This window comes from Pleurodeles waltl, chromosome 5 (assembly GCF_031143425.1).
Source record: "Pleurodeles waltl isolate 20211129_DDA chromosome 5, aPleWal1.hap1.20221129, whole genome shotgun sequence".
In the NCBI taxonomy this organism is placed as follows: Eukaryota; Metazoa; Chordata; class Amphibia; order Caudata; family Salamandridae; genus Pleurodeles; species Pleurodeles waltl.
Genome location: NC_090444.1, coordinates 705,961,159 through 705,983,594, shown reverse-complemented (window position 1 = coordinate 705,983,594; position 22,436 = coordinate 705,961,159). Strand labels below are relative to the sequence as shown.

The following is a 22,436-nucleotide window of genomic DNA, read 5'->3' as shown; positions in this document are numbered from 1 at the left end:
CTCACTTAAAACATTGTGGACAATAGAGTGATTTCAAACTGAGATCTCTAGACTGCCAATCAAGCAAGGGCTTTTGCCGAATTAACCATAGTTGCCCTAATATGAACCCATATGGGAGTACAACAATAATATTGAATTGGACGCTTTCTTGAGATAAGCTCTGAGACAAAGGAAAGGTGTGGGCTACTATAACTGCTGAAGAGAGGGGTTTTCCATCTACAGCCTTAACAAATTCGGGTTGGGTTTATTTTTTGTGGGGCTCTTTATCTTAATGGCTAAGCTTTGGTACACAAAATGACCTGTGGGCTGTGGATCAATCATTGCTTGAAGTAGTAGTTTTTTCTTTCCTTTTTTCAAGTGTCATGTCTAACATTAAATTAGTTTTTTTCCAAATCCTTCTTTCCTAGTGCTAACAAAGGGATATACCAATTGCTCATGATAGACCCTTCCTTCAAACTTGAGGTTCTGAGTTTTATGCTACCTCTTTTGACACAGTACTAAACGTTATACTAGGAAGAGATGGAGTGTTTCCTTTAGGTTTAGTGGGGCATTCCTTGACAAAGTGCCCTTTTTACCGCAATATAGGCATTGACCATTGCGATGTCATAACACTTTTTCTTCCTTAGTCAATGGTGACCTAACTGAATCCATCTCTATGGGTTTGGGAGTAGAGTCAAGAGTGGGGTTTGGCAATCTTGGCTTTTCAAAATGTGGGATCACCTAATCTACCCGTTTACAGTCTCCCCATCGATCAGCCTTTTTATGGTCCAGACATTAGGTTAAGTTTGTTGGGTCTGTTTGCACCAAAATATCTTTCAAATTGTCTTTTAAATGTTGATAAAACAAGGCCACCCTTTTCTCTTCTTTTTCTACCCAAGAGGTTTCCACCACTAAAAGATTGAAGGTAGTCAGATAATTGACCAAGTCTTTATTTCATTGTCTTAATCCCAACAATTCTTGGTCCACACAGGCGGAGTAGTTGCTCTTTGATCAAAAAGTATCTCAAATTCGGCCTGAAAATCTTCCTGATTATACAGGATTAAATCATCTTTAAGCACCAAAGGGACAGCCCATGATTCAGCATCCCCTGCCAAAGAGGAGTTAACAAAGGCAACTCTGGATTGAGCAGTCAGGAATGCATTAGAACAACATGTGAAATGAAGCATACATTGGATCATGGACACTTGGGGCCCAATTCACAAAGGTAAATTTAGACAAAAGTCCAAGTTTAGAGCTAAGGTCTAACTTTACCTGTAAGTCTTACTTTACTCATATTAAAGTTGAACTTTTGGTCTAAAGTTAAATTTTTGGTCTAAACTTAAATCCAACATTACTCGTAGTAAAGTTAGATGTTTGGTCTATGTTTTGACTTTTGGTCTAAACTTAGACTTTTGGTCTAAGTTTACCTTTGTGAATCGGGTCCTTGGACCTTATTTGGGTCACCTGAGAACCCTTCTGGAGCAGCAAGAGGTATTTGAGGAGGTACTGTGACAGATATCGGAAAAGTGGCCCTTACCCAACTCAAGGTTCCCCGTAAAACCATGGTTGGGCACCTTATATTTTTCCAGAGGAAACATCAAAGGGGTAACCTATCTACCTTCTCTTTTAAGGCGGCCGTATCTGCCATAGAGTTGACTAACTCTTGCTGTACCTGTGCTAACACAGCAATTACATCCTCCAGAGTTGCCATTTCAGAAACTTCACACAACTGGGAGGAAATGAATTAGTAGGTACATTATTCTGTCACAGTCCTCGAATCCTCAGGGTCAATACAGATACTCAAAAGGTCCACATCCAAGCAGCACCAGATCTGTATGCTATTATAGCTCAGCTCATTAGTGTGTCCAGGTGAGCGAAAAGGGTTGGGTAGGGAACAGAAGGCAAGGAGACCTATAAAGAAAATCTCTTTTTAAAACCAATCTGCAAGCCATATCTATACACAGACTTATTTTCACCAGTAAAAAGAAGGTGTCTAGCTGGATCTCTTCTTTCTAATCACAGTTGCAGTTAGGGTTACCTTGGGCCACATCTGGAATATAAATGCGTTCTTAGTCAACCAATCTCTTGATCTGTATTTTGCCTTCATTTAGACTTTTGCATAAATATCCTTTCAGTGACCTTATCTGGCGGTAAGGAAGCCACTGAAACCATGGTGGTAGGCGGGGTCATTATCCCGCAGGCGGTACAGTGACAGCCGCCGGGCTGGAGATTGATATCTCCAGCTTGGCGGCTGTTATCGCTGTGGCGGTCGGTGTGGTACATTGGCGGTTTGGCTTCAGCCAAATGCCAATGTCATAATATGGTGGAAAGTACTGCAAGCCTGTTGGCAGTACTTTCCACCAAATTACCGCTGACCGCCAGGGTCATAATGAGGGCCATAGTCTTTCCAGAGCTTCGCCCAAATATATATCAATGTGAGAATTGCTTTCTAATTCAATAATAACTCCTCATCAACACAGCCACCTTTCCTGATGCCTAGAAACACATAGATGTAAGACCCCTCCTCAAGAAACCATCGGCTGACCCCGGTGAACTCCTGAACTACTGTCCCATCACCCTGCTCCCGTTCCCCGCCAAAGTCTTGGAGAAGGCCATCAACCTCCAACTCACCCAACACCTGGAAAGAAACAGCCCACTGGACCCCTCACAATCAGGGTTCAGAGCCAAACACAGCACCGAGACAGCTCTTATTGCCACAGCTGACGACATTTGCATCCTACTCGACATGGAGAATCAGCCGTCCTGATCCTGCTTGCCCTTTCTGCAGCTTTCAACACCGTCTCCCACCACACACTCATCCACCGTCTGAGACAGATTGGAATCACAGACAACGTGCTCTAATGGATGGCATCCTTTCTCTCGGGGGCAACCAGAGAATCTGGCTCCCTCCCTTCACTTTGCAACCCAAGCACACCATCTGCGAAGTCCCTCAAGGTTCCTCCCTCAGTCCCACTCTCTTCAATATCTATATGACTCAACTCACAGACATCGTCAGAACCCACAACATCAACAAAGTCTCCTATGCTGATGACACCCAGCTAATTCTCTCGCTCTCAGTGGACCCCACCACGACTAAGACCAACTTCCACAACTCCATTAACAGCGTCTCAGCCTGGAGGAAGAACCACTGCTTGAAGCTCAACACTGACACATCTGTGCTGATCTTTGGCAGACACACCTCCCACTGAAACAACTCCTGGTGGCCATCAGAACGTGGACCCACACCTGCAATTTCAGCATCATTTTGGACAGCGAACTCTCAGTGAAACGCCAGGTCAACTTAGTCGCTTCATCCTGCTTCCACACCCTTCGTCAGTTCCGCAAAGTCTTTAAGTGGCTCCTAGTCAACACCAGGAAAACACCAGGAAAATGGTGATACAGGCTCTAATCACTAGCAGACAGGATTATGGCATACTTCTTTATGCCGGCATCACCACTGAACTCATGAGAAGACTCCAAGTGATCCAGACCACAGCAGCTAGACTGATAATCAACCTGCCAAAAAGGACCCACATCACCCAGCACCTGAAAGACCTCCACTTGCTCCACATCCAGAAAAGATGCCAATTCAGCCTCCTGACCCATGCTTACAAATCCCTCCACGACCTACATGCCTAAGCTTCCATCGACCTCCCAGGAACCTCCGCTCTGCTCACCGAGCCCTCGCTTAGTTATGATGCATCAAACGCTGCTGCAATGGAGGTTACATCTTCTCCTGTCCCGCATCCAAGTCTTGGAACACCCTCCCCCTCCGCACATCACTCTCGCTGACCCATTTCAGGAAGGGGCTCAAAACCTGGCTCTTCGACTGTTGCAGCAGCACAGTGCCCGTAAGCCACTCGGTTGAGAAGCAGTGCTTAATAAAAACAGTTTGATTGATTGATTCAGTTCTAAAAATAAAGTTAACGGCTAGAAAAATCCTCTGATTTTGTAACAGAAAGATAGCGCAGGAGCCATCCTACCTGGAGACCAGTCTGATCTCTAAATCACACTGCAAATCGTACTTTGAAGACAGGAGCTGGACCAGAGCTTGTCACTTCTTTGGAAGACTCAGGATAACAAGCAGTGGACCTAGGGTGGGCCTGCTTTTTAAAGAAAGCTACCATCTAAGATGGCAGTGTGCTCGTACTCTTGGGACATGCAGAAACAAGCCTAAAGCATGCAAAAGGGAACGGGTCAAGGTAACTACCTTTGTTGCAGCATGTTCGATTGTCTTTGTGTAGTGCATACATCACATGTTCTTTTGTTTTGGGCATCCCTCTCACATGTCACATTTTTGAGGGGTGAAAACAAACTAGGCTTGGACACAAGGCTTGTTTCTTGAGACATGAGAATTAGATGGCTCTGCTGTCACAATATCTGTCACAGATATACATTATTTTTACATACACACAGTAGCCACTGGTGCAAGATGAGTAACCCGCGTCTCATTAATTGCGCACAATGGGTCTCCTAGCTGCAAAAGGTCTGGCTCAGAGAAAACGCTGTGCCTAGTAGGGGCTTAGCCACCTAATGAGCCTTGATTGGGTCGAGGGAGTGTGCTCTCCGTGAAGACTTCTATACAGAGAGAAGGCTTTGCATTGTAGGGGCTTGGTCAACTGCGCCTCATTGATTGTGCTCAAGAGGTCACCTATTGTTAAAGGGTCCAGTACAGAGGAATGCTGTGTGTAATAGGGGCTTAGCCGTGGGGCTTGGGTTCTGTGAAGATTTCTGTACAAAGCATTTTTTTGGAAAGTTTTGTGAAGAATCATCAGATGGTGCCAAAGTAATTAACAAAATAAAAAGCTCTCTTCCTTTGGAAGCTTTGACTTAATTATAGCTACACAGTGGCAGTACTATACCTAGGTCAGCTCCATAGGAAAGGCTTTTTTAGGTTTCTTTAATACCTGTGCTACTGTTTAAAGAATCAGCACAATTTTTTTTTTTTTAAAGTTGCTCCTCTTTGGCTGATTCGTCAACCAGGGATTACGACAAAGGTAGGGGGCTCCAAAATAATGATTTTACATTTTAATTCCCATTTCAAACTTTGCTGTCTGTGCAGGAAAAAAACAGATGAATATGACAGAAACTTACAATGTTATTCAGAAACCTAGATTTTTGTCATTTGGTGTACATTCTTGACAAATTAGCTTTTAAATAGGTGCTCTGGGTAGGTGCAACGGGGTTTGCTCCAGTAAAAAAGTTAGGATATTTTGAACAGTGGTGTCAAGATATTTTCTAATGATGCATTCAAAATGAATGGCCAGATTCTGATTGGCCGGCCATAACATAGAAACTGTGTGGTGGCAGCCATTACAGAATTCCTGGAAAAATAAGAAAGGCACATAAGGGGGTGGAGTGAATACATGCTGAACCCCAAGGCCATGTAGTGGGGCCAAGAGGCAGAAGAAACCCCTCCTGGTGTTTAGATTGGGCCACTAGGAGCAAAAGGGCATTAAGGCCCATATTTATACTTTTTGACGCAAAACTGCGCCAACGCAGTTTTGCGTCAAAAAAATTAGCGCCGGCTAACGCCATTCTGAATCACCATGCGGGCGCCGTATTTATTGAATGACGTCAGCCGGTGTTAGCCGCCGGCGCCGTCTGGTGTGCGTTAAAAAAAACGACGTACACCAGGCAGCGCCGGCGTAGGGGGATATGGAGCTTGGGTGTCAAGAAATGGGGCAAGTCAGGTTGAGGCAATTTTTTCACCTCAACCCGATTTGCGCCATTTGTTTTCACTCCCAACCCCCATAGAAATGACTCCTGTCTTAGCAAAGACAGGAGTCATGCCCCCTTGCCCAATGGCCATGCCCAGGGGACTTATGTCCCCTGGGCATGGTCATTGGGCATAGTGGCATGTAGGGGGGCACAAATCAGGCCCCCCTATGCCACAAAAAAAAAAAAAAAAACACTTACCTGAACTTACCTTAATGTCCCTGGGATGGGTCCCTCCAGCCTTGGGTGTCCTCCTTGGGTGGGCATGGGTGACGGGGTGTCCCTGGGGGCATGGGGGGGGCACCTCTGGGCTCCTTCAGAGCCCACAGGTCCCTTAACGCCTGCCTTTTGCAGGCGCTAAAAAAGGCGCAAAAGCAGCCGTACGTCATTTTTTTTTACCCGCCCACTCCCGGGCGTGATTTGTGCCCGGGAGTATAAATCCCACGCACATGCCTCGGAGTCGATTTTTTAGACGGGAACGCCTACCTTGCATATAATTAACGCAAAGTAGGTGTCCACGCTAAAAAATGACGCTAACTCCATGGACTTTGGCGCTAGACGCGTCTAACGCCAAAGTATAAATATGGAGTTAGTTTTGCGTCGAAATTGCGTAAAAAAAAACGACGCAATTTCGGCGCAAACGGAGTATAAATATGCCCCTAAAGGTTTCCAAAACTGTCTACAGGGGTGTGGTGTGGGGGAGGGAGGGCAGTAATCTCTGAAAGATGTTTTGTCCACAGGAGGACTGGGTGCAATCCTGTGTTTTCTATACTGTGTCCCTAGAAGCTTCCATCTCCTTCAGGAGCAATCAATAAGGCATAACCTAAAAGGTCAGCAACACAGTGAAATCCGCCATGCTCGTTTCTAACTGGTTCTCAGGGGCCCCCAACTCATCAGGGATGTTGTGGGTGGCCTTGAGGCACCCGGTCAGTCTGAGCCTCGTGAGCGTGCTTCCCTGAGTCTCTTGTGACTGTGTCAGCAGGGGGACTGACACACCCTATCAGCTGTCACTGTGTGATGCTCAGACAGGACAAGAGAAAACTGGCTCCCTGGCCTGTTGAGTCAAGCTGAGCATGTGGGAGTCAGAAGGGGCTGTGAGGAGTCCCCTTACAGCCCCCAACAAAATTAACAAATGTGGGTGCCCCGATAAGCACCAGGGCACATTTTAAAAGGAAAAAAGTGAAAGCACTTTTATCATGTTTTCATGGCCCACTCATCAAAGACCTGCCACAGGCTCTGATCAATTGAGCCTGGAGCTTCCTCCAATTTGCCCTTGTGAGTATTAAAATTTTGTACGATTCTGCTGGCACTTCATGAAGGGCAATAGAGCAGTACAGTCTAAAACTAAGGGACATATTTATGAGCCCCTTGCACCTCTGTTCTGTCACTATTTGTTACACAATGGCAGCCCAAATCTTGAACTCATATCTATAAGGCCACGCAAAGCGACTTTATGTGGCTTTGAAAGGCCTCATAGATATGGAGTAAGGCAAGGCAGCGCAAATCGCTGCATTGCCTTACACTGTGCAAGGGTGGTGTTCCATGGGCATTGCGGTGGGTGTTCCCACACAACACTCATGGATTGCATCACATCTCTAGATTTACAAGAGCTTGTAATCCTGGGAAGTGCCAAAACCTTATGCTTCCCCAGGGGAGGTGCAACAAGTAGAAATATATTTTATTTTTCCTCGTCTTTTCCTCTTTCGTTGTGTGGTGCATTCTGCAGCACACATAGAAAGAGGAAAAAGCCTCCCAGGATTGCTTTTGTGCAGGAAGGTGCTCCTCCCTGCATAAAAACAATCCTGCATGCAACGCAGACACCCTTGCACCATGACGCAAGGGTGCCTGTGCTGGTGCTATGCAGCACATTGTGCTCCAGCGCAGGATACATCGCATTCCTGCTGTTTCACTTTAACACAGGGCAGCAAGTTGACATGCTGTGCTGCGGTGTGCCAAATCCCCATAAATGTTAAGGTCCTGATTTAAGAAAAGTGGCACTGCACCCAGTGCTGCGCCACTTTTCATGTGCCCCTTAGCGCACCGCTAATGCCACCATGTGTGTGCCATATCTTAGATACGGCGCACCATGGCAGTAGTTTGGGGAACTGCCATCAACATTTTTGACACTAGTTCGGAGCTTTGCAGGATAAGCGTAAAAATGTTTGACGCTAATCCTGCAAAGCCCATTGAGGCCCATTGTTTACAATAGTGTGCCTCCTTTCAATGCCTGCTCTGAGCAGGCGTTAAAAGTGAATAAAAAAATGATGCAAGGAAATCTTTTCGATTTCTTTGTGCCATTTTTTGACCCCCCTAACGGGGAAATGCCTTCTTTGCATACATTGTGCTTGGCGCAGGCATAATTTAGCGCAAAGAGTTACAAAGTGGCGCAAAGCATGCACTGCGCCACTTTTTAAATTTGGCACGACGATTTTGGCGTCGTTGGGCCACATTAGTGTACAAAAACAAAAAGGATGCTAATGTGGCACAAGGAAGTGCTAGGGGCTCTTAAATCTGCCCCTAAGTGTTTGAGGGCATGCTAGGAGTGCAGCAGTCCCCACATGAGCCTCGATAAAAAAAATGTTGAAGTCACCCTAAGTCTCATAAGGGGTTAAGCTGGTGACCCCAAAAGAGTTTTCACACAGTTGTAAGCACTTTAAAACTTGTGCTTTTGATTACAAGTGTGGGGACCCCTGCTGGTATATCTCAAGGCTGCGGTACAGCATGTTGAATGTAGAAGAAAGACTCATGTTTATATTTTATTATAATTGTAATGCTTCATTTACAATTACAAAATTGACATGTCTTCATGAAGATCATTGAAAAGTTTTATTCATTATCATCAGGTTAAAAAGTGACTCTCTCAATTTTTTAATGCAGTGGTTTTTAAGCTGTGGTGCAAGGACCTCAGGCCACAAGCCCCACTCAGGGGGTCCGCAACTGTTTTACAAAAATAAATAAAATTAAGATTAATACATTAAAATGAATAAAGTATTTACAAATAAAGCAGCAAAATTGAAAATGTGAAACTTTTTCTATATTAAACAAAATATTTCAGTATTTGAGAATTTGTTTGGTGTATAATTGTTTCTATATTTTTGTGTATTGTTTTGAAGTTCAAATCAGAGAAATTTCATATGCTGGGGTGTCCATGGCTTCCAGTAATGAGTCAGTGGGGTTCCCCGGATTCCAGTAATGAGTCAGTGGGGGTCCTCGGAAGTCAAAAGGTTAAGAACTAATGTTCTAATAAATGTCATTGGGAGATGGTATCACCCTGACCTAGGAGGGTGTCTAAATAGGTATTCCCACATGCCTACTTGTACATATTTGTTTATTATTGGATAGTATTAAGTAGTTTGCCCCATAAGCCCTTGTAATGGTGTTTTCAATGTTGCATGTTCTGCTTGTGATACCACAAAAGAAAGGGCAGAAGCTCCGCCAACATTGCAGTAAATGTTTGTGAGGCTGCAAGGCGTGTCACATTCTCCTCAGCAGCCCCTACTGAACCTTTTTTAAGTCCCTCTTAGTCTCTTCAGAGGTTAAATTGGTGGCCCCAGGAGAGTTGTCACACAGTTTCAAGCACTCTTAGAGTTTGGGGCTTTTCTCATTGGCTCTGGGGTGTGGGACCCTGTTGATGGGTCGAAATACTGCACGTGTGCCATGTTGAAAATAGGAGAAAAATATGTGCTCATACTTTATCAAAATTGGAATGCTTTAATGGGAAAGGCAAAATGGACAGTGAATCATTATATGGTTTATGATAATTCATAGGCATGTTTTATTTACAATAAAGTTAAAAGGACTAATTTCACCCTTTAATAAAAGTCATTGACATGTTTTGAAATGCTTGACAATCACAAGGTTAACAGTAAAACTTGCATGCCTTAATGAATGGCACTGTAAAAGGGAATAAACCTTAGTCATTGTAATGATGTTGCATTGGTCTAGTGTTACATATTTCTGCTTTTTGATTTGGAGATACCCTGACAAAGCAAGTAGCCCTGCCTTTTGATAGCTACCTCCCTTGTATTTAGGATATGTTGATGGTATTGTGATTATAGGGTTCATGTCTCACTAGGGGTGTGAACTTTTAGGAGGGTGTCACCATATGTATTTCCATTTGTCATCTTTTACATATTTGTAAATGAATATGTAGTATTTAGTAGTGTGTGTGTAATAAAGTGCATTTCATTTTTACAAGTAAATGCACTGACTGGACAATGATTTATTAGGTGTTTATTTGTGCATCGGTTTTAACTGGGATACTAGCCCATACCACCTAACCTTAGTGGGCCTTGAAATGCTCTGCCTCGCTACCTTGAAAGAGTGAAGTGCTACAATATGGTACTTGGTTCCCAACAGACATAAGGCTGCAGACTTATTACTTGAGAAGGACTCTCATTCTCTACAACTAATAACCCACATTCTTAAAAAGTGTGTGTGTATATATTTATCTATCTATCTAGATATATATATATATATAGATATCTAGATAGATAGATAGATAGATAGATAGATAGTTAGATAGACTTTACCCAGTGCCAGTGTTCACTGGGTAGTTATAGTTAGGACCACGTTTCCATAGGAAATGGATTTGTATTAGTTTGCTGATAACTTTGGCGCCATTTGCCATTTCTTCACAGCACTTTCCAAGCAAAAGTCCCATCCACCTCTGCTTCTTACTGGAAAGTTTTGAGGTGATTAGTCCAGCAGGGATTGAGAAAGGGGGGGTGCAAAAACACATTTTTCCCATGCACTTTTTCATAGACAAATTGAACAGCGATACAGAAAAACCAGCTGAACAGAATGACACCAAATTTGGCAGAGAGCTAGATCTTTACTCAGAAAGCGTGCTTTTTGTAGTTTGGTGTAAATTAAGGCCAGCTGTAGCAAGGCTTTTGTGCCTCGCACACATTGCGATGCCCATTCCCATTCCCATTTTGCGAGTCGGTAACATGGTTACCGACTCGCAAAATGGGACTGCAAGTCGCAAACAGGAAGGGGTGTTCCCCTTCCTATTTGCGAGTCGCATCTTGATGTAGGATTGCTTTGTGACCGCGAACGCGGTCGCAAAGCAATCGCAGTTACCACCAGTGTCACACTGGTGGTAACCCATTCGCAAAAGGGAAGGGGTTCCCATGGCACCCCTTCCCCTTTGTGAATGGCCCTGAAATCTTTTTTTCAGAGCAGGCAGTGGTCTGCCTGCTCTGAGAAAATGAAACTGAAACGTTTCATTTTTTCGTTTGTAATGCATCTCGTTTTCCTTTAAGAAAACGGACTGCATTACAACAACAAAAAAACTGCTTTATTTAAAAGCAGTCACAGACATGGTGGTCTGCTGTCTCCAGCAGGCCACCATCCCTGTGAGTGCTGCGACTCGTAAAGGGGTCGCAATTTGCAACCTACCTCATTAATATTAATGAGGTGGGCCTTTGTGACCCCCTTGCGACTCGCAGATGGTGTCAGGGACACCATCCTGCATCCGGCTTTGTGACTCGCAATTTGCGAGTCACATAGCCGGAATTTCCTACATCTGGCCCTTAGTTCCATAGTTTTTGATAAAATAAGGTTACAAATTTATAGACATTGTGGGGTGGTTGAGTGATTTCACTGACAGGAAACAACTTGTTTTGATAATAACTTTGGCACCATTTGAGGAATCTTCACGAAACTTTCCAAAAACAAAGTTCATTCACCTCAGCACCTACCTAGAAAGTTTTGGGGTGATTCATGAAGCAGAGACAAAGAGGAGAGTGCCAAAATGCAATTGCCATAGGGAATTTTAGACAGAGCTTCAGCCAATGACTGAACGGAATTACACCAAATTTTGCAGAAGGCTAGATCGTTAACCCAGAAAGCATGCTTTTGTGATTTGGTCTGAATCAGTTGAGTAGTTTTTGAAGAAATTAAGGTTCAGAATGTATAGCTATCTGTACTGTTGAGCATGCAAGAGTCTCTCAAGATTCCCGTAGACATGCAACTTCAAATAGTGGAGTGATCTAATTGACCGCAAGGGCCTTTTTTCCCATTGGCCATTTTTGCTTTTGCTGGAGTGAGGCTCCCGCAAGAGCGGGCCGCAACACAAACAGAAATTTTGCAGTTGCCAATACAGAGCTCAGAAACACACACCATCTCCAAGCATTTCCCTCACATGTTACATCACTGTTTAAATGATCTATGACATTATTGATAACATCACTAATGATACCAGAAATAACATAGTTGATGACACTGGGAGTGCAATGGACACAAGTTATAGTTTCTTCAGTTAACTATAACTGATGAATTTCAGTGTTTTTTAAAATTTAAAATGTTATGCTCTACGTTTATATATTCACTGAAAAAACCCTGCGCTCAGGGAATGGAGCCATGCAGAGGATCGATAGTAAGTGGAGGGTCATTTGAAGGAAAAGGAGAGGCAACAGATAGAAGTTTTAAGGCAAGGTCAGTTTTCCTGGGAGTCCAGACGAGGCTATTTTGAGATTGCGTACTATCTAAGGATGTAAAACTCTAAAAGAAACAACATTATGTGCACGGAAAACAGTGCTAAAATAGGTTTCTTTGATAAGGACTGTAATCAGGGTAACATTTATATCCAGTGAACCATTACAGCTAGACTGCCTCTTCAGCAAGAACAGCTGATCAGCTCAAGGACTGGAAGCATAAAGTAATGGTTGACTCTATATATAGAGAAATACCTAGAGACTTCTGCAAAACTCAAAGGCAGCAGTATCCTCATGATTCCATGAGAAAGTATACAGTTTAAATAAAACATACAAACAAAAGGAGAATTTTTAAATGCTGGATTGAATGTCTTCTGGTGCTCACACTTAAGGTTTGGCTAAAAATATTAATTATGAAAACAAAGTGAGATCCATTTTGGATGCACCTGGTTATGGCATGGCACAAGATGAGGATGAGTAAAGCTTCTCAGGCAGTAGAAGTGGATTGCTTACTTTCCTGTGCCTAGATTGTGGAAACCCAGACAATGAAGTGAGGAAGATGCATGTTTTTTTGTGCAAATCCATTAATTTGTTTTTTTTCTGATCATGATAGTGGTGAGAGGTGGGACTAGAGTTTATGTTGCCGAAAGCGGGAGTTTCCAAGCATGGCCCTCTCTTTGTCTACCCCTAGTTACTGGTTGACTGCCAGGTACAGAGATCTTACGCTTCTTTGTAGCCATATTGTTATGGTTTTTCCACTTGTTAAAATACAGATTTCTTCTAAATAAAATCATGAGTCAATAAAATGTCACACAAAGACATTTATACAATAACATTTCTATGAAAAACCATAGATAAATGTTAGAAATCCTCCCAAAACCCACTGTAACAAACATTTAAAAAGGACTCTTCAAGTAGTCTCCAAGTCATGAGCCTCATTTTTGCTAAGAAGTTCAGGCCCTGATTTATACTTTTTGGTGCAAAACTGCACCAACTAAGTTTTGCACCAAAAAGTTTAGCACCGGCTTGCACCATTTCTGTGCACCAGCCGGGCACCATGTTTATGGAATGATGGAAGCCGGTGCAAAGGGTAGGCTAGCGGCAAAAAAAAGGACTTTAGTCGGGTTGGGCTGGCAGTATGGAAGAAGGGGTTTTTGCACCAAAAAATGACGTTAGGAAGGTTAGAGTAATTAGAGTCATTTTCTGATGCAAAACCATCCATACCACATGACTTCTGTCTTGGAAAAGACAGGAGTCATGCCCACCACCCCAATGGCCAGCACAAGGGACCAGGGTCCCTGGGCATGGCCAGTGCACCCAGTGCCAAGTAGGGGGGCCCTTTTCAGGGCCCCCAATGCACTTTAAAAAATAAAATACTTAGCTGTACTTACCTGGGTTGGGGTCCCCCATCCTCCGCTGTCCCTCTGGTGTGGATGGGGGAATCCCTGGGGCCTGGGGAGGGCACCTGTGGGCTTCTTGCATGGTGTTCCACCATGGAAATAGGCCCAAAGGTCCCCTAACGCCTGCCGTGGCCCAGGCGTTAAAAAATGGGGCAAAGCAAGCTCTGCACCATTTTTTGGCCCCTCCTCGCTCCCGTGCACCATTTTTGCGCAGGAGTATAAATATGACGTTAAGGCCATAGAGTCATTTTTTGCACAGGAACGCCTACCTTGCATCTCATTAAGGCAAGGTAGGTTTCCACTTCTAAAAAATGACTTTAACTCCATAACTTTTGCGCTAGACAGGTCTAGCATCATAGTATAAATATGGAGTTAGTTTTGCACCGAATTAGAGTTTTAAAAAATGACGCTAATTCAATGCAAACAGAGTATAAATATGCCCCTCAGTATCAATCATTTCACTGTCAAAGTTTCTTATGTTTCACTCCCATTCTCTTGCTACTTATTGTCTCCTCTGTTTGTGTCTCTTATTTATCTCTGTTTCTCTCTGTCTCTGATCTTTCTTCACTTTCCTATCTCTCATTTCTCTCTCTCTTTGCTAATTTTTCATTTTTTTCACTTCGTTTCTCTTTCTGTGTTTTTCCATTCTGTCTTTCTCTCTCTCTCCTGCATCCTCCTATACTTTATTTCACCTCTCAGTCCCAAACCGTGCTTGTTTCTTGTTTTTCATCCATCTCTTCTTCCCTTTCTCTCTCATCAGCTTTTACCATTCCATCTCCCTTCAGTGCTTCGTAGTTCCTTTTTTACCTGTCCACTCAAAGACCCCTCCCTCTTCTGCTCCTGTTGGGTGTGTGTGGGGGTAAAGGAGGATAGGGGTGCCGACTGTCTGGATCAGTCCAGTTCTCCTCCCCACAGTGGGCCCCTGCCATTGGAGAACAGAAACAAGAGTCTGCGCCTAGGCCTGACTGCACCCAGGCAGGCAGGTGATAAAATTCTCTGACTGGCACCAGTGCACTGCCTGCTCTAGATCGCCTGCTACTTTCACCCCACGCTGATGTTACTGCCCCCACGTGATAGTAACATCAGGCATCGAGACATATATCCAAATAGCTCAGTGACTTCATGCACTTGCTCCAACCTGCATGCGAAAGGCCCCAAACACAGAAGCACTAATTTGGTCTTCATCCTTAAGGAATGGAGCCGGCAGATCTAAAATGTGCCCCAGTTCTTGAATTGCAGTTTGGATTAAGTTGTGTAAGCTGTACCCTGCATGGGAATCTCAGTACAGGAATAGCAGGGAGGTTACAGATAACACCGAACTACCTTGCTGGAGCTCTGTGGTGTCACACTGGTGCTTATTTGGTAAGTATATTGCATAAAAAAATGGAGAGCTGCACATTTTGGTTGTGTTTAGCATGATGCAGAATGGATGCATCAAGTGGGAGATGAGGGAGGTTGCATCTATGCAAGTGTACAACTACACAACAATGAACATATTTACAGCTGAGTTGAACAGATTTGGGTACTGGGGAATGTGTTAGATGCCCAGAATCACATGGATTTTTGTTGTGTGCTTAGGCTGCCATTTGAATGCAGGTTTCCTGGTTCCAAAGTTAAAAGCTTTTGCCAGAACACCACATCCTCATATGAGAAATTTGGGCTTTCACATACCTGCGGAGGTCTTATTGCTTGCTGGAAATGACTATAATTTGCATGGCATTCCCCCATATTTTTGCCTTTACCACCTTAGTTTTGCTGAACCTGTTTTTGTTGGATTTAGGGCTCTGCACACATTGCTCTTGCTAGCCAGTGGTAAAGTGTTTGTGGCTAGGAAAGTTGGTATACGCCTGATGGGTACATTTTATTTACTTTGTAGTCCTTAGTATGTACCGAGGACCTGTAAGTTAAATACTAGTGGGCAGCAGCACTCATTGCACCACCCACTAAAGTAGCCAGGTAAAACATGTTTCAGGCTTCCCGTTTTAGCCTCTGTGTTCAGTATGAAAACTGTCTTCTTGACCTGGCAAAATAAATGTTTTGCCAGGCCTAAACTTTCCTTTTTAATTTTGTATGTCACCCTTAAGGTATGCCCTAAGAGCTCACAGGGCATGGTCCATGGTATTGAAAAGGCAGAGCATGTGTATTTAGATTTTACACGTCCTGGCAGAAAATAAACTCGTTTTTCACTGTGGCAAGGCTAGCCTCCCATACACTAACACCAGGTTATGTCATTATATTTAATAAGTCATAACTTCAGTTTGGGAACAGCTAGAGAAATACTTCTTCCATTATTTTGAATCTGAAATGAATATCCTCTTTAGTAATAAAGTCATATTTTAACTATTTTGAAAATGGCACTTTAGAAAGTTTGCACTTTCCTGCATAAACCAAATGTGCCTTTCTACCAGTGTCCAGGGTCACATGACTGTTATTGGCTCTCCTGTGTTGTGATGTGTTCTTCCTAGAGAGCTTACAAAGGACTCGGGTGTGGGAAAGGGTGCCTTTCCTGAGCATGATGGGCTGAAGGGTGTTCCCAGCTACGTCCTGAGCTTCAAGGGGAAGGGGAAGTCTGAGGGCTGTCCTGAGCTCCTTCCTGACTTCAGAAGATGCCAACCCTGTCACTAGTAAATGCAGCTCACACTTGGGCCTGTCTGCCCTTGTTTCACTAGACAAATTAGAGCCAAACACAGGGGAAAGGAAACAACTGATAAGAACTAGTGTTATAAAGGTGCCTCCCCCAGAACCTGAAATCAGAACACTCTTGGACCTGAGAAGATTCAGAAGAAGGACCACCCTGTTGTCTGAAGAAGGAAGAATGGGCCTGCTTGCCTTGAACCCAGGCCCCCCTAAGTGACTCAGAGGGGCAGTTGGATGACCTCTTGTTTGAGCTACAATGACCTACAAGCTTCCAGAGGCCTCTCTTTCTTTCCAGCTCACCAGACTTGACCTGACCTGGTCCCCTCTGCTGGCCTCTATGAGAGTCCTGACCCCAACAAGTGCTGTCTCAAGGTTTTGGACCTTTGGCCAGAGTCAGTGTGTGCTCCTCCCTTGTCAACTGAAGGTTTCACTGTCCGATGTAATGTAGACTGGGGAGGGCCTTCCATTGTAGCACTGCACAGCCCCTGATCTACAGCTTCACTGAATTAGATGCAGAACAGTGCAGAATGACACATTGACTCACATCGCAACACCTGGTTGCCTATGCCACATGATCCAATGTAGAGTGATGCAGAGCTTTGCATTCCAGCACCACATAGCCCCTGATCGATGGGTTCTCCTGATCCAACGTAGAACAAGGCAGACCCTCGCATAGCACCACTTTGCAGCTCCTGTACCAAAGACAAAAGCTACAACTTCCAGTGGGCCGCACTTGGCCCTGTACCCCACCGGTGCACCATTGAGGTTAGTGTGAAATTTTGACATTGTCCTGGTCTGGCACAATCATATACCTTCAGCTGGTGCTTTGCGCCTTTTGGTGCTGTTTTTTCTTCATAGTTTAAAAACTCATAACCCCAGTTTTACTGATTGGATTTTTGTCATGGTGTAATTTTATGTATTAAAGTTTACTCAATTTTTCTGAATAGGTTTGGGATTTTTCCTATGTTGCAATTTCACTTTTCAGATTATTATTGTTTGAGTGCTGCATAAATATTTTGCACATTGCCTCTAAGTTAGGCATGAATGCATTTGTGCCAAACTACCAGAGGTTAAGCACAGGTTTATTTAGTGACTTTTGCGTTTCACCCTGACGAGGACTGTGATTATTATTTGAGTGGGCCTCTCGCCCTTCTTACCTATTAACCCATTTTTTTCACAACACCTAAATAGCAGGAAACACTGAAGAGTAGAATTGAGATGCACTACAATCTGTCATTCCTAGTACTGGGTTTATAGAGAGTTCTGTGAGTCAGGACTTGGGCAGGCTCTCTTTATGTCATGTTTTTGTTGTTGTTGTTGTTTTAGTGATACTGTGACCCAAACTTTTTTCATGCCCACCAAAGAACACTTTTAAACACTAATTTTGTAAAAAATGCTGAGTGGATTTACAACAAACAGTAAAAAGCAGGCTTTCAGAGCAAAGTTCTAACTTTTTGTCAAATTTGGTGAAATTGTGTTCAGCCATTTTTTCAGTATTGGAGAAAAGATTTTCCTGTTGGAAATCACACATTTGACCTTCCTCTTTGTCATGGCCTCCCTTGACGGATTGGTGCAAACCTTTCCATGAAGGAGCCAAAGTGGCTGAATTATTTTTTGGAAAGCTTCTTGCAGACTCATCAAACTTCACCAAAGTTATTAAACAAACAAGAAAATGTCTCACTAATGAAACTCTGACCGAACTTTAACTACACAGTGACAACCACCACTATGTAATAAATAGCGGAACCTCTTACTTGCGCCATAACCATGCAAACCATAACTTGCACGCTAGACACAGTGCTCATGACAGCACCTTTAATGAAGGCTGTGCATAGTGCTGGGTTGGGTGTCACAAGAGGTTGGTTCCAAATAGCCAGAGGAGGTTGGGAGTATGCCCATTTGTTAATATCATAAATAGCACAGAAACTCATATGGTAATAAGATCTTAGCTTGAGGTAAAAAAATCTGAAATTCACTGAAAAAACCCAAGGATAAAAGGAGGTTTAAAGTTACATTATAGTTAGGTGTTGAAATGGGATAAAAGCTAATATTTAAAAAAACACTAAAATATGGCAGTTGTAACTTAGTGAACTAACCAGAACTTGTGCCAGTCATGCACTGCTTATTACATCAGTTATTATTATATCAGTCATGACATGTTAAATGACATAATTGATGACATATCTTATGAAATCAGTGACTTCCTCCCTGAAAATTATATTATAGTTTAGTTTTCAAATGAAAGAGAAGCACTCACTTGGGAAAGTTGCCACAAATGTATTGATGATTTTGTGCACGGAATAAATTGGTGGCAACTTTCCATGCTAAGTTCTTCTTTTTCGTTTGAAAACTCTATTATATTTTTGGGCCGGGGTTGGTGTTGTTGTGTGTGTGTGTATAGTATTAGTGTTAAAGAGAACATTAAGTTAAAATGTATTATTTTAGCATTTAAAAAACAATAAAAAAAATGTAATAATTTTAAATTGAGCACATACTCTTTTTAATAACATCTGAATATGAAATCTTAAACTGCTATTGAGGGTGGGCTTTTTTAAAAAAAAACTGTTTAAAAAGTAATATTTATAAATTAAATCAATATTGTTTTAATATTAAAATAAAAATATTTATTCATCATTTAGTAAGATGAGTTAATGTGCCTTGAAAATTATTGTATTAGTTCTTGGATAATAACATTCATCGTTATGTGTTCAGGAAGCAGCTAAGACCATGGCTCTTTCTCAATTAACAGCTACCTAATACTGGTCGTGGTGAAACTTAGGTGTTTAAAAATGGCTTGGCCAGCACTAGGAAGCCTTCAGATAGCCATGTGCTTTAGAAATCTATGTAGAATAGAACAGATTTAATTTTTTTAAATAATTAAAAAACTAATAAAAAGCTTTATCAATTTTCTTATTCTTTACCATATGGAAATCTCTGTCTCAATGGTGGAGATCGCCACCCTGATGGTGGAGCTCTCCACAAAAGTGGTGATGTTCTCTTCCTATGTGTGAAAGGCTACTATTAGTAACTTTACACATCTAAATTCAGATGTACACATTGGCTGTCTCTGGGTTGCATTCTTTGTGATGAGTTATTAACGATCTGCAACATGTTGGCCACTGCCTACAAGAACTGACATATTTTAATGAGGTACTATCCATATCAGAGTATGTCACTCTCTAGAACCTTTAGCTGAAGTACACACCTACATTAAAAAAAACTCGGGCCAAATGCTGACACATTCTTGACTAATGTTCATCATGCAGCCAATATGTAATAAAATTAAATGCTTTATAATGTTGGATTTTTCTCTGTGAAGAAAAGGCAAAAGACTAACATTCATCTGACTGTTGTTTTGTTTTTGATGGAGAGACTCCGAATTTGCCTCACAAAATGAAACAAATTTGGCTTTCAGTATAAACTATTTATAGGCCATCCTGGGTGAATTTCACATTCAATTATTTGTTAGCAGTCATGAATATCACAACTCATCATAATAAATACAGAACCACTGTTTTACCATATAAAATAATACAATAGCTACAACAGCAGGTATGTATGCTCATTGATATGGTTTGAGTTGTGTTTCATCCCAGTGTGTAGTTGTGGGGTGGTAGAGTCCTCTGCACAAAGATCACAGACTAAAAACAAAATGAGAGGCTTAAATCGGAAAAGGGGGATTAATGCACTGTGAAAAGTTCCTGTAGGTATTATTGGGTGAGTGGTCTTTCATGGTGGTGGACTTTGAGGGACAATGTATTTTTTCATCCAGCATTTGTGAATCAGCAGGAATGATAGCACAACTTGAGGTACCCACAGTGTGTGCAATACACATACTCCCAGAGCCCATTGAATTACTTGAATTCAAGAGGGCCAGATTAGGCTCCCAGAGGAACAACATATCCTGGGAGAATAGCTAAAAACTGATGGCACAATTATACTGTTTCAGAGAGTGATTGCTCTGTGAATTAGTCAGTGATAACTAGGAAAGGTAAAGACAGGCTGAAAAGTTTGGATTATGAGTCTTACTTACCATGAAAACATCACAGACATTAGTATGGTAGGTTGTGAAGACATGGGCATGAGAGTTAAAGTGATGGAAGCAAAGGCCCAGTTGGACAACTGCAAAGGTGACAGTTTATTTTTGAGGGATAGCTTAAAAAAGGCACTGTGTAATGATACACCCCTGCCGATTAGGCAAGAGGTGAAAAGGTAGAGGAAAGCAAAAGCTGAAGTCGGTTGAGTCCCTAAACAATAGAAATTAGTAAACAATTATTTTATTTAAAGATGGGTGAGGAAATGAGACTTGATAGCTGTGCCATGTATTTGAGTTATTTTTCAGTTATCAAGGATCAAATGAGGCATAATGCTAAGAAGTGATTTTGCACTTGAGATTAAAATGAGGACAGGTATTTATTTCCTCTCTCCTTTTTGCCTTTAGCTGATAAGTAGGAGGTACATATGGAGGAGTCATAACGGCCCATATTTATACTTTTTGCGTCAAAAAAATTAGCGCCGGCTAACGCCATTCTGAAGCGCCATGCGGGCGCCGTATTTATTGAATGACGTTAGCCGGCGTTAACCGCCGGTGCCGTCTGGTGTGCGTTAAAAAAAACGACGTACACCAGGCAGCGCCGGCGTAGGGGGATATGGGGCTTGGGCGTCAAGAAATGGGGCAAGTCAGGTTGAGGCAATTTTTTCGCCTCAACCCGATTTGTGCAATGTTTTTTCACTCCCAACCCCCATAGAAATGACTCCTGTCTTAGCAAAGACAGGAGTCATGCCCCCTTGCCCAATGGCCATGCCCAGGGGACTTCTGTCCCCTGGGCATGGTCATTGGGCATAGTGGCATGTAGGGGGGCACAAATCAGGCCCCCCTATGCCACAAAAAAAAAAAAAAAAAACACTTACCTGAACTTACCTTAATGTCCCTGGGATGGGTCCCTCCAGCCTTGGGTGTCCTCCTGGGGTGGGCAAGGGTGACAGGGGGTGTCCCTGGGGGCATGGGAGGGCACCTCTGGGCTCCTTTAGAGCCCACAGGTCCTTTAACGCCTGCCTTTTGCAGGCGCTAAAAAACGGCGCAAAAGCGGCCGTACGTCATTTTTTTTGACCCGCCCACTCCCGGGCGTGAATTTTGCCCCGGAGTATAAAACCGACGCACATGCCTCGGAGTCGATTTTTTAGACGGGAACGCCTACCTTGCATATAATTAACGCAAAGTAGGTGTCCACGCTAAAAAATGACGCTAACTCCATGGACTTTCGCGCTAGACGCGTCTAACGCCAAAGTATAAATATGGAGTTAGTTTTGCGTCAAAATTGCGTAAAAAAAAAACGACGCAATTCCGGCGCAAACGGAGTATAAATATGCCCCAAAGTGTTTGCATGCCATAGGTTGAAGTTGTAGTCTTTTACTACGGGTGATGTCTGGTACTATGCAAGACTTAGGGCCAGATGTAGGAAGGCATTAGCGCCTCGCAAACAGCGAAAAACGCCGTTTGCAAGGCGCTAATGCCCTCACGCAATGCTGAAACACATATTGCGAGTCGGTACTGACTCGCAAAATGTGTTTCAGACTCGCAAATAGGAAGGGGCGTTCCCTACCTATTTGCGAGTCACACCGCGATGTAGGGTTGATTTGTGACCGCGAAAGCAGTCGCAAATCAACCCGCAGTTACCATCCACTTGAAGTGGATGGTAACTCATTCGCAAACGGGAAGGGGTCCCCATGGGACCCCTTCCCCTTTGTGAATGCTCACAATAATATTTTTTCAGAGCAGGCAGTGGTCCTATGGACCACTGCCTACTCTGAAAAAACCCGAAACAAAAAGGTTTTGGTATTTTTTTTCTATTTGCAGCTCGTTTTCCTTTAAGGAAAACGGGCTGCAAGGAGAAAAAAAAACTGCTTTATTTAAAAGCAGTCACGGACATGGTGGTCTGCTGTCTCCAGCAGGCCACCATCCCTGTGAGTGCCTAGACTCGCTATGGGGTCGCAAATTGCGACCCACCTCATAAATATTTATGAGGAGGGTCTTTGCGACCCCATAGCGAGCCGCAGAAGGTGTCTGAGACACCTTTCTGCATACCAATTTGCGAGTTGCAAATTGCGAGTCAGAAAGACTCGCAATTTGCAACTTGCAAATTGGTTTCTACCTACATCTGACCCTTAGTGCCTCATTATGAGTTTGGTGGTCGCACCACGGGTCCACCAAACTCACAGCAAGGATGCCACCGCAGTGGCAGTGACATTCCCCCCAAGCATA

The 22,436-nt window shown here is 43.1% G+C and overlaps 1 protein-coding gene across 2 annotated transcripts in view; it reads left to right on the top strand.

The window, feature by feature from the left end:
- Positions 1 to 22,436, top strand: part of LOC138295976 (uncharacterized) — a 567,359-nt gene that overhangs the window by 435,500 nt on the left and 109,423 nt on the right. The gene's annotated exons all lie outside the window — the stretch shown is intronic.